This window comes from Acipenser ruthenus, chromosome 8, assembly GCF_902713425.1.
Source record: "Acipenser ruthenus chromosome 8, fAciRut3.2 maternal haplotype, whole genome shotgun sequence".
Lineage (NCBI taxonomy): Eukaryota > Metazoa > Chordata > Actinopteri > Acipenseriformes > Acipenseridae > Acipenser > Acipenser ruthenus.
The window spans coordinates 42,910,840-42,923,599 of record NC_081196.1 but is presented as its reverse complement, the minus strand read 5'-3'; positions in this window follow the sequence as shown (position 1 = coordinate 42,923,599).

Below are 12,760 nucleotides of genomic sequence, written 5' to 3'. Positions count from 1 at the left end.
TTTAAGTGGAATTGAGAAATGACTGCAAGCTTTAGTTAATAGAAGTCAGAAATCTATAAGTCCATGTGGCAAAGTGCCCCGCCCCTGTGTGCATTTGTGTGTTTTGTGTATGTATGCGTGCGTATGTTAATGTTGGTGTATAGATTGGTACACGGGATATAAACGGGTCTGTGTTTCACGGATATTTAAAAAGTGTAGATTTGTATGTAGGCACGAGGAGGGCACAAATCACTTCACGTGCTGGTTAAATGTAATATGTGAGCACGGGGTTGCACAGAATTAATTCACGTGCTGGGATTCAAGTGAATAATTAATTAGTAATTGAATCCCAGCACAACAGTATAAATAGGCACATTTTTAGTCAGTCAGGGTTAGGTGTTCGGGAGTGGAGAACGGGTGAGAGAGAGAGAGGAGTAACTAAAAGCAAAATAAAACGTGAAAGATCGTAAATATAATAGTTGTTTGTACTCACCGTGTTTGTTTGTCTCCGTGCACCGTTTGTTAGTGTCTGTCCGTTTTGTCTACCTGTTTATTAAATGCTGAACGCGATCACGCGTTCAGCCTCACCAAAACCCCATCTCTCTGTCTGTTTACTCCCTGCTTCTGGTCTGACGCCACCCACTCCGGCCGTCTTTGTGACACGTGGTGTCCTGCGTGGGATCGACAGCGCCTCCAGGACTCAGGCCAGAGCAGGAACCGCAGTTTCTTGGATTTAAAATAAATAAATAAATAAATAAAAACAAAATACAATGGAAGGCTGGAACTGGAGAGACGGCTGCAGTGAGCTGGAGGAGCTCCTCGGCAGGTTGGAGGACCAAGGCTGGTGCCTTGCCTGCGGGGTGTATGGGCACACAGTGGCTGTCTGCCCCTTCCAGGAAGAGGAGGAGGATGCAGCCCAAATGAGGAAGGTGAGGAGAAGGAGGCAGAGAGGGGGAAAAGTGAGGAGGAAGCAGAGGGAGCCAAGCTGGTGCACCATGTGCATTGCCTATGGGCATGAGGACGAGGACTGCCCAGAGCAGGAGCCAGGGGAGGAGGAGCCCGAACGTCCTACGCCTGAGTGGGAGGAGCCCGAACGTCCTACGCCTGAGTGGGAGGAGCCCGAACGTCCTACGCCTGAGTGGGAGGAGCCCGAACGTCCTACGCCTGAGTGGGAGGAGCCCGAACGTCCTACGCCTGAGTGGGAGGAGCCCGAACGTCCTACGCCTGAGTGGGAGGAGCCCGAACGTCCTACGCCTGAGTGGGAGGAGCCCGAACGTCCTACGCCTGAGTGGGAGGAGCCCGAACGTCCACAGCCCAAGAGGGGGGAGCCCGAACGTCCACAGCCCAAGAGGGGGGAGTCGGTGCGTCCACAGCCCAAAAGGGAGGAGTCGGTGCATCCACAGCCCAAAAGGGAGGAGTCGGTGCGTCCACAGCCCAAAAGGGAGGAGTCGGTGCGTCCACAGCCCAAAGAGAGGAAAGTCGGGGCTTCCATAACCCTAGGAACCAAGCTGCCAGCAGAGGGAGAATGCCTGCTGGTCCCACCTCCACCAGCAGAGGGAAAATGCCTGCTGTCCCCATCTCCACCAGCAGAGGAAGAATGCCTGCTGGTTTCCCCTTCCGAGGCAGAGCCGCACCAGTCCCCTGCAAGAGAGGCAGAGCAGCACCAGTCCCCTGAAAAAGGGGGAGACTACACGCTGCTCCCACCTCTGTCGTCAGGAGACTACACGCTGCTCCCACCTTCACCGGCAGGAGCAGAGCAGCCGGAGCTGTCTCTGTCTCCGCCACCTTCACCGGCAGGAGCAGAGCAGCAGGAGCTGCCTCTGCCTCCGTCACCTCCACCACTTCCTCCATTAGGAGCAGAGCAGCAGGAGCTGCCTCTGCCTCCACCACCGCCAGGAGCAGAGGAGCAGGAGCTGCCTCTGCCTCCGCCATCTCCACCGGCAGGAGCAGAGCAGCAGGAGCTGCCTCTGCCTCCGCCATGTCCACCAGCAGAGGGTGAATGCCTGCTGGGTCCCTGTCCACCAGCAGAGGGTAAATGCCTGCTGGTATCACTTCCCCCACCAGCAGAGGATGAATGCCTGCTGGTATCACTTCCCCCACCAGCAGAGGATGAATGCCTGCTGGTATCACTTCCCCCACCAGCAGAGGATGAATGCCTGCTGGTATCACTTCCCCCACCAGCAGAGGATGAATACCTGCTGGTATCACTTCCCCCACCAGCAGAGGATGAATGCCTGCTGGTATCACTTTCTCCACCACCTCCAGGAGCAGAGGAGCAGGAGCTGCCTCTGCCTCCACCACCTCCAGGAGCAGAGGAGCAGGAGCTGCCTCTGCCTCCACCACCTCCAGGAGCAGAGGAGCAGGAGCTGCCTCTGCCTCCACCACCTCCAGGAGCAGAGGAGCAGGAGCTGCCTCTGCCTCCGCCACCACCACCGCAAGGAGCAGAGGAGCAGGAGCTGCCTTTGCCTCCGCCACCACCACCGGAAGGAGCAGAGGAGCAGGAGCTGCCTCTGCCTCCACCACCGCCAGAAGCAGAACAGCAGGAGCTGTCTCTGCTTCCCGTACTTCCACCACGGGGAGTACGGTGGCCGGAGCCCCAGAAAGGGGAGCTGTCGGCCACAAAGAAGGGGGAGGAGGTCTGGAGACCACCAACCCCAGCAGCAGTTTCGCTGCCGGAGATCGTGGGGGAGGTCAGGAGACCTGCTCCCACTGCAGCAGTTTCGCTGCCGGAGATCGTGGGGGAGGTCCGGAGACCTGCTCCCACTGCAGCTTCTTCGCTGCCGGCAGTACTGTGGTCGGAGCCCCACCAAAGGGAGCTACCGGCTACAAAGAAGGGGGACGAGGTCTGGAGACCACTGTCCCCAGCAGCAGTTTCGCTGCAGGAGTTCTTGTGGCCGGAGCCCCACAGGAGGGCGCTGCCGGCTACGAAGAAGGGGGAGGTCGGGGGACCACCTGCCCCCGCAGCTTTTTCGCTGCAGGACGGGACCAACAGGCTGTCAGCCGTGCCACTACCGGCAGGGGTGCTGACAGCATTGCCAGCCAAGGGCCCACTGAAGCCTCCCTTCCCAGCCCGAGACTTTGTCCTGGACTGCTGGGTTTTTAAGGGGGGAGGTGGCCGTTGAGGCCATGTGTGCTGCGCACAAGGGGGGGTATATGTGGCAAAGTGCCCCGCCCCTGTGTGCATTTGTGTGTTTTGTGTATGTATGCGTGCGTATGTTAATGTTGGTGTATAGATTGGTACACGGGATATAAACGGGTCTGTGTTTCACGGATATTTAAAAAGTGTAGATTTGTATGTAGGCACGAGGAGGGCACAAATCACTTCACGTGCTGGTTAAATGTAATATGTGAGCACGGGGTTGCACAGAATTAATTCACGTGCTGGGATTCAAGTGAATAATTAATTAGTAATTGAATCCCAGCACAACAGTATAAATAGGCACATTTTTAGTCAGTCAGGGTTAGGTGTTCGGGAGTGGAGAACGGGTGAGAGAGAGAGAGGAGTAACTAAAAGCAAAATAAAACGTGAAAGATCGTAAATATAATAGTTGTTTGTACTCACCGTGTTTGTTTGTCTCCGTGCACCGTTTGTTAGTGTCTGTCCGTTTTGTCTATCTGTTTATTAAATGCTGAACGCGATCACGCGTTCAGCCTCACCAAAACCCCATCTCTCTGTCTGTTTACTCCCTGCTTCTGGTCTGACGCCACCCACTCCGGCCGTCTTTGTGACAGTCCAATTCAAGTTCAGTTGTATAATGTTATAGATCGTGACTTTATCACTTTCTAATTCCAATTCAAGAAAGAACAAGTACTAATCTTTTTCTTTTGTAACAAAATTACAATTTATATCCAGAGGTGCCACAATTATCCACTGCAGGAGTTGGTAGGGGCTATAAAAAATCCCAGACACAGACGCTTCCAGGTAAAAGTTGTTCTTGTGGGACTTGTTAACTAACCTGCATTGCTGGGGATTGGTTTCAATCCTGCCTTCATTATTTTCAACCAATCAATTAGCATTAAATTAATGTCTTTATTTAATCAGGTTAGAAACCTATGAGAACAAAGTCTTAATTCCAATGGTGATCTGACCAAGAAGGCTCACAAAAGCTGTAGCGTACAGCCGTCATATTTCAACTCATTATTGCTATTTTTACCCTGTACAGCATCGCTTTTAGTCCCCATCCTGTTTGTTCAAAGCTGGAAATTCTTTGTATATTCATATTTTCGATTTTGCTTTTTATTTTTATTTTATTTAAAAATTCTCTGGCAAGGATAGTTGCAACAACTCATTTCCAAGTCTGTTTTGTTTTTCACGCTGCACTTGTATTTCTTTGTTAAAAGCCATAGTAAAACATAACCCATTCATCCAAATTGCAAAATAATTTCTAATGGTTTATCTACAATCCAGATAACATCCTCAGTGTCTTTCTTATAGTTTATGTGTATAGAGATGTTATTCATCAATGTGGAATATAATCTTTACTCACCTGCAAAATGTTGTACACCAATGTGGACTGAGTTAATTTACTCTTCAGTCAAAGGGCAGGTAGTGTGCAGGCTTTCTTTAGCTTGTGATCAAGCTAGTTGTTAATGCTGCACACACAATAGAACATCGTACAGCCCTCATTCAGTCAAGCAAATATTTTTACTCCCCGCATGTAACAATTAACCTCACAGAGAGTATTATAATTATATTCTGCATACAGACATATTCCATGTCATGTAAACAGGGTATTCAAATTACAGAATTCTCTATACCAGTTTTCAGAACAACACAATTATGATACCGGATAATATTGTATTCTTGAATAGAAGTTCATGTAGACATTGAGGTAAAACTATAAGAAACTAAATACTGTATAAAAGCAGAGCAACATGTACAGAAATTTTTTTCTTTTCTTCACAGTCTGTAATGTATCACCCTCTTATTGGCACAGTGTGTCTCATACTTCCTTGATGAATTTAACAGCAGTCCTTTTAACAGGCCAACATTCCACATCCTGATTTAGAAACTAATGTTTCCGATACCTGAACACAAAATGTGTCTTTTAAAATAGATCGTGCATATCGGGTCTGTGACATTTTTATAAACATCATTCATACAAATACAAAGCTGTCTTCTGTTTCTTTATGCTGGAACTATTGGCTACCATGTTATAGTTCACTTCACTTTATCTAAATTGTCTGCTGAATTTCTGCTTTCAAATGATACAGTAATAAACGTTGTCTATTTTGAAGGCCTCCCAACTCCCACATGTAGATTTCCCTTTATTCTGTGCACCAGGCCTGCCTCACCAACCAAGCAATCCATTGTCAATAAAGTAATACTTTTATTTAACCAGGTTAGAAACCTTTGAAAATATAATCTTAATTTTAATGATGATCTGACCAAGAAGGTTCACAAAAGATGCAGTGTACAATTGTCACCGTAAATTACTTGTATCCTAGACGACACCTCCTGGTGTAGGCTAGTGAGCACCAGAACTCACTGGGAGGTTACTCCCACCGACAGTATTACACAGGGCCGAATTTATAACCAGGTAAGTGTCAGTTTATTCTAATCTTGCTTTGCACAGGTTTGTTTTGATCCGGGGGTCCACACACCAAATGCACAGCAAGGAGGCACACCAACAGGTATGTATTATGAGGAAGCTTTTATTGGTTATACTACATGTGCAGGACAAAGGTAAGCATCTAAAATGGAAAAAAAATGTTAAAATACTAGAGTCCAAAAACAAGATTTAACAAAATTGAAAAAATAAAAATAAAACAGTCACAAAAATGAATGGTCAAGCAGGGGTTAGAAATGTAGAACTGCCGGAACGGCCTCACTACGGGAAAAAGTAGGGTGTTCAGCCTGAATTAGCTCAGCTCCAACTCTGGTTTCACAACTCGGGATCCTGGTCACCTCCAGAAGCAGTCCTGGAGTGAAGATAGTAGGTAAAGGAAGTGGGAGAAGGAGACAGTGGGGGTGAGATGTGAGGGAGTGAGTAAAAGGGTATGGATATAGTTCTAAAATCCCGCCTCTACACGTGGGGGACCACCTTACACCACTGTCCAGGGCCTAGTGTCCCTGTAAAAGACTGTACTTATCTCAATACTCGACAATCAGCGCATCTAAGCCACGTCACTCTGAGGGAGCAGGGTCTCTCATATCCAACAGTGTCCTCTCTCTGTTCCTTTTGGGGGGGGGGGGGGGACAGGCGGGGGGTGATGTCCTCTCGGGGGTGGATAGGTGATGAAACAATAAACAGCACAAAAAAAATAGTCCAGCAAAAGAAAAACAAAAATCTAAAAGCATAAGTCCCAATAAAAGAAAATAATGATAAAAGCACACAGCAAAAATAATAAATAAATAGTTAAAACAAAAACTATAAACATCTGAGACACAGGGAATGCGAGCAGGCAGCTATACACAAAGTCCACAAAAAACCCAAAAGACAAATCTGCTGCACGTCCCTGACTGTAGTGCGTCCCAGTAAAAGAATAAAAAAGAAATGCACACACAAAACCAAAACTGAAAATAAAAAGGTTTAAAAATACTAATACTAAAAATCAGCCAGCTACAGGGAAAGCAGCGCCCCAGCCTCACTAACCCAATTCACCAATTCCAATTCGCCTGGTTAACACAAAGACTGCATGGTATTCCTAAAACATAACTCTCTATACGTTTTCTGTACTCAGACCTGGACTCGGTTCGTCCTCTGCTGGCTGCTTCAGTTTGCTGGCTTTCTCACTGTACTGCTCCGTATTCTCATCCTGCTGCCCTTCCTTAATTAATTGTCTGTCTGTCTATTCCGTCATCTCTGATCCGTTCTTTTTCTTCTCCTCTCCGAAAACCGTTTCTCCTTTTATTCTTAAACCTCCCCGTTAAACTGCATCAGACGCAGCTGTACTAATTTCTGTTAATTTTCTCCCTACTAGGTTCATGACAGTACAATAAGAAGATGCAGGTGGAGGTGAATGAAACTGTTTAACACTTGATTAAACTATAACAAACAGTGGAAACTATGCCCATATAAGGAAAATAGCTTATATATACTTGTACTTGCTAGAACCAAAGTCATTGTATTTATCTTGCTCTTAATTGTATTATTACTTGTACTGTGATTCTTGAAATGTATTTTTGTTTCTGACTGTAAGTCGCCCTGGATACTGGATGTGCAGAAAATATAATATATAATACAATACCAAAAATAAATAAAAAAATCCAAAATATATAATAAAAAAAAAAACACAACACACTGTGCACACAAAAGCTAATAAGCAAGTTAGGCACAATGGTGACTCAATCATTCACCTTTTATAGAAGCTTCCCATATCAAAAAGCATAGCAAATTGTAATAAAGCATAGTGAAAGCATGATGAAGTGTACAAAAGCAGTGAAAAACCCCAAAGAAGTATGGTAAAGCATATTAAAAAAAACACGGGAAACTGTGGTAAATGCATAGTATAACAATAGGAGAAGCATGGGAATACTGTCAAATTATTGTGCAAATTTACAGTGGTAAACATAAGGGAACCTCCAGTCAAACAGCATTTTCACCACATGAAACATGCCCTGTGCGGCATTAATGTTCAGACCCCAGAAACAGTCAAATGTTGTCTGAAATGGCAAGAGACTGTAATTATGTAGTTAAAATGCATGAAAAGCAATTTCAAAAATACAGGATAAGGCAGAATGCACATCAAATAATATTAAAGTGCGTCCAATCCACGGATGCCACGCAGTTTCCCGTCCGAGTCATTGGTTTCATGTACCATAGCTCTGCCCCCTTTCTAGATGGCTGACTTCCACCTAACCCTGGGAATAAACTGTCGTGTCATTTAGTCCAGGGTATTCTGTTCCCTTTACACAGCGCCCTCGCAGGATGATCTCTGTCACAACCACCCTTTACAAATGTTGCATAGTGACAGAAATCCCTCACCATAGCTTCAAATACAGCTGTGTTTCATGCTCGAGATAACATAAAAACTAAATACTGTAGAGGTTACTGTAGAAGACTGCTGCACTGTGGTGTAAACGAGACAGACCACAGATTACAGTGACCAGGAAGAAGGCTGGAGAGCGTTATGGTCCACTCTTAATTGTCTTTTCCAAGGTACTAGTTTTTCACTGTACTTAAAGTGCAACAAGGAAGGCCACTTTTCAAAGATGCAATTACATTTTTTTCCAAGCTTTATACCCTTACCAAGTAATTTTGTTTCTTTCAAAAAATTTGCCTTTGCTTTTGCAGTCTATCAGTCTATATCCATTTTATTATATTACTTGTATTTGAGCAGAACAAAAATATAAAATGTTGGCCATGAATTTTGGCATAAAACTCCCACAGTAGTCGATATTCCATTCAAACTGTTTTAATTTATACTACTATTAGTTGTCTTGTCTGTAGAAATTCCAGAATCACTGTTAATAACATTTTTTTCTATCCACTTTAGTGTTTTTGGAGTGCATTTTGTGTATAATAATTTCTCTTGTGAGACTTCTGGATAATGTTGCCATGGCTGGGAGTTAATCCTCTGGAAAAGACAGTTGGACAGGGTAGTGAAGAAGTGACGTCAACTGGCTATGGGCAGTAAGTCTTTAACCATTGCAGATAAACATGCATTTTTTTCTTCTGAATAACAAAAAAGTGATGTCATACTGTAGGGTGGGTCACTCAGCCATTATTGTAATCAAACCTTTTTCTGGTGAAATGAGTATTCTAAAATGTCTGTGAGGTAACCAATTGTTGCTGTGCCTCAAGTGGCTATAGACTCATTTACATTATGTCACGGTATACTCAACCATTTTGGAATATAGATCACAGTGTGTTTGAAAATTAGATAAGTGTAGTGACAGGGCAACGTCACAGCCCAAGCTGTTACCGGCAGGAAGAGAGAACTCAGACACAAGAAACTGTAGTGTAAAGTGCATCTCTCATTTATTAACAAAAAAACACAAAACAAACACCTCACAAGGGCCAAAATAAACAGTTCAAACAAAACCAGTACTGCACTTATACAGCGTGCAAAACATTTACTTACACACACACGCACACGCACACGGAGATAGACAGACAGACAGTGTATCCACTCACCAAACTCCCACCACCATACAAAGAAACCTCTGCACTACTGTACAACGCAAGCAACGCAAACTACGTATCTTCCTTCTGTAGATAGCCGTTTTTTATTCGTTCAACTTCCACAAATAATTTACAAAAAAAAAAAAATTCTCCAAAGCGGTTAACGTTCTTGTTTACTATTCAAATTACAAAAAAAAATCTAGTTTTCAGAATTGGAGGTAAACTAGTAGAAATGGCCGACAAAGCAAAAAAATAAATAAAAGCAAAGTATATTTCGGTGATTGATCGTGTCAAGATATTTCCCAAAGAAACTGTACATGCAGACTGAGGTAATTGTTTTGCATATCTTATTGTGTCTTTGGAGAAAATACGATCGATCGCTATTTAGCTTCAGAATCACACATTAAACAAAAGGCTACTACAGAGGCTGCTGAACAGAACGTAAAATAAACAGCTTTCAGAAACCAAACTGGAAAGTCAGCCCAGACAAAAAATATTCCTGGCAAGTTAAATCAGTACTACAACGATCTAGCACAGCCACCTCGCTTCAACCTGCTGCTTACTTTTTCACAGTTGGAATTTTAGACCCGAATAGCCACGTTTTCTTTGTTTTTACTCGGTACTAATAAAATAAATTATTGGATGGGACAAATAACATGACAACGAACGTGCTTCATGTATTGCCTTTATTAATGTATGCCAGATGCCCTTGAGTAAACGAATTTTGGGGCTGTTTCTAATCGATTTCCACATCTGTATAACTTGGCAAAGCTTTGCCTTAACTTCCAACTAATTCAGTGGATGCAGAACGTGTAGTCTCAATGTATGGGCAAATCAACTGCAGGGGGATGCTGCATGCTTGCCTATAACAAATGACAACAAGGAAGGAAGCAAGTATATGCTTTATAGTGTTCTGAAGTACTGTCTACTTAGGTTTATTTAATGTTTAAACAAGTCCACGATTGAAACATACGTAAATTGACGCGATTTAAGTAAACACATTATACCACAGGACTTCCACTCTGCCAGAGGTGCCGCCACGGATACAAAAGTGAGGGGGGCCACAATGTCGGACAGAGCAGACCTATAACACAGGATAAATCACAAATCTGCATTTTCACTCCACTGTAGCAACAGTCATATAAACATTAACTGTCAGTAAAAAAATATATAAATAATTACCTTTAGAATTTTCCATATAGATCCCTCTGCTTCTCATTTTTTGATGCGAAGACGTTGCCAATCTCTTTCAGGTCAAGGTTGGTACACCTGTCCTTGTGGGTATGGAGCACTGCAACACTGTTTAGTCTTTGAGCAGTTGTTGTGGCTCTCAGGTAGGTTTTCAACCTCCTTAAACATGAAAAAGACCTCTCCACAGAGGCTGATGATACTGGAATAACAAGGAAAAGTCTTAGCAGTTTTGCCACTTCGGAGTATAAACGGGCAGCAAGGCCAAGCTCATTTATTTCCTTTGCTATGTTACGCACTGAGTTTGCACCTTTTCCACACATGAGCTCTGGCAAGACAGCTAGCTGGTTCTTCAGTCGGTCAGAATCTAAGTCACTTCCAAAATGAGAAGTCACTTCTTCAAATGCTGTGAATGACATACTGTTTGGCAGTGTGACAGAAAGCAATAGGCTCTCAATCTGCACATCGATTTCATAGCTATCCTGATCAAATCTGTCCTTAATTTGGTTAATTAATACATCCAAAATCTGAAAATAAGTTTGTCTATGGTAGTCTTCTGGGGTGCTGAAGCTGTAAGCTGTGTCAGAACTTGAATCCCTCTTTCTGGGAAGCCGCCTTTGCCGAGGAAGCTGAGGTTCATTTACTTCAAGCTGTCTTGTTTTGTTCATGCAGTCCTGCCACAGGGTAGCAAATTGTTCACCTGAACGAAGTGCAGACAAGGCTTCAGTGGTTTTCTTAACTGAGGATTTTGCTTCAGCAGCACACAAATTGGGGTTTTGTAAAATACAACTGAGTGTGTCCACTGGTTCAAAGGTAATCTCAGAAGACATTAAGCCAAAAAGAAATTGTTAGTCGTCATTACCTCACAAAAAACATTTGCTTTTGTTCCACTTTCACTTCTGTCTGATGAGGCAATTGTTTCTAAAGTATTTCTTAAAGCTTTGTAATGGTGCAGAAGTGCAGCAACAGACTTGACACGTACTGCCCATCTTGTGGGGCACAGAGTTTTCAGTTTGCCAAACCTCAAAGAATCTTCGCTGTTTTCAGCAGCAAGGTCTTTTTGAGCTTGTTTAAAAAAAGATTCACATTTGGCAGACATACGAATGAAAGCTGATATATCCTTGGTGTACTCTATGGTATCTCTAGCTAGAGGTACAGAATGAACTGCTTCCTGCAGAGCAAGGTTCAAAGAGTGAGCAGCACAGTGTATAAAAATTGCTTTTGGTTGCTCAGCTGCAATCTTTGCTCGCACACTATGAAGATGACCAGCCATATTCGCAGCTCCGTCATAGCATTTGCCTCGAAGGTTTCTTAAATTCAGATCAAAGTGAATTAATGCATCTTTTATCATCTTTACAATGCTTGCAGAATCCTTAGTAGCACACTCATAGAAGCCAAGGAAGTGTTCATGTATTTCAAAAGTATCTGAAACGTGGCGAATAAGTATTGCACTTTGTTCTTTCATTGAAGCATCTGTTGTCACATCAACAATGAGGCTAAAGAATTCATTGCTTCTTATTTCAGCTGACTCTTTCCTCAGAAGTTCTACAGACATACAATTCAAAAGCTAATTTTGTATTTCATGAGAACAGAATGTTTCCCATCTCTGAAGCCAAGTTGCTAGAACTGGAACATCCTTTGCTCTTAGCTGAAGCAACTTCATAAAATTGCTGTCTTTGTCTGTACTGCCTCTAATAGCTAAACCTTGCTCACCTAAGAAAAGCAATGTTTCCATTACCTTCAAAAAAGCCTCCTGGACAGTGGCTTGGTCTTTTTGTTTTGATGAAAGTAACTGATTAATTACAGAAGTCGACTGTGTATAATTAAGCCTCTTTATTGCAGCTTCTTTGTGGCATGCAGAAGCCTTGTGTGTTCTAAACTTCTCTGGCCCTTTCTTCCAGTTACAGAATCCCTTTGTGATGAAGGCATCATTGGCACATTTTGAAAAATGCAGCATTTTAAGTCCATAACACATTTTACATGTGTGGCAAAACACTGTGTTACTCTCTGAGCACCAATCAAGCCAATTCCAAGATTCAAACCACGATGTCTGAAAAGGTCGTTCCCTATTGCCTGTCTTTTGTTTCTGACCTGCCATGTTTTTGGGTTGGTGGGGCTGTAATGTTAACGTAAATGGTTGTTTACAGCCTAGAACCTCATCTCCTTCTGCAAATGTGCACAGATGCACATCAGTGCTATCTTCTACTGCAAAGGTGCTTCCACCAAGTATTAACTCAGGGTGGGGGGGGGGGTGGAGACTTATCCAATTATGATCTTTCAGTTTTGTATTTGTAATATATCATTTTTTTCTCAATAAAAACTTTTTTCCCCTTAACAGTGTGGAGTATGGTGTGTAGAAAAGTGGAAAAAAATCCTCATTTAAATGCATGAAACACTGAGGCACTGACACAACAAAATGAGAAAAAAGTTCAAAGGGGTGTAGACTTTCTATAGGCACTGTATATAGTTATTTATTTTTTGTATATAGTTATTTTATCGATTGTATCGGGGCGTCTGGTCACCCT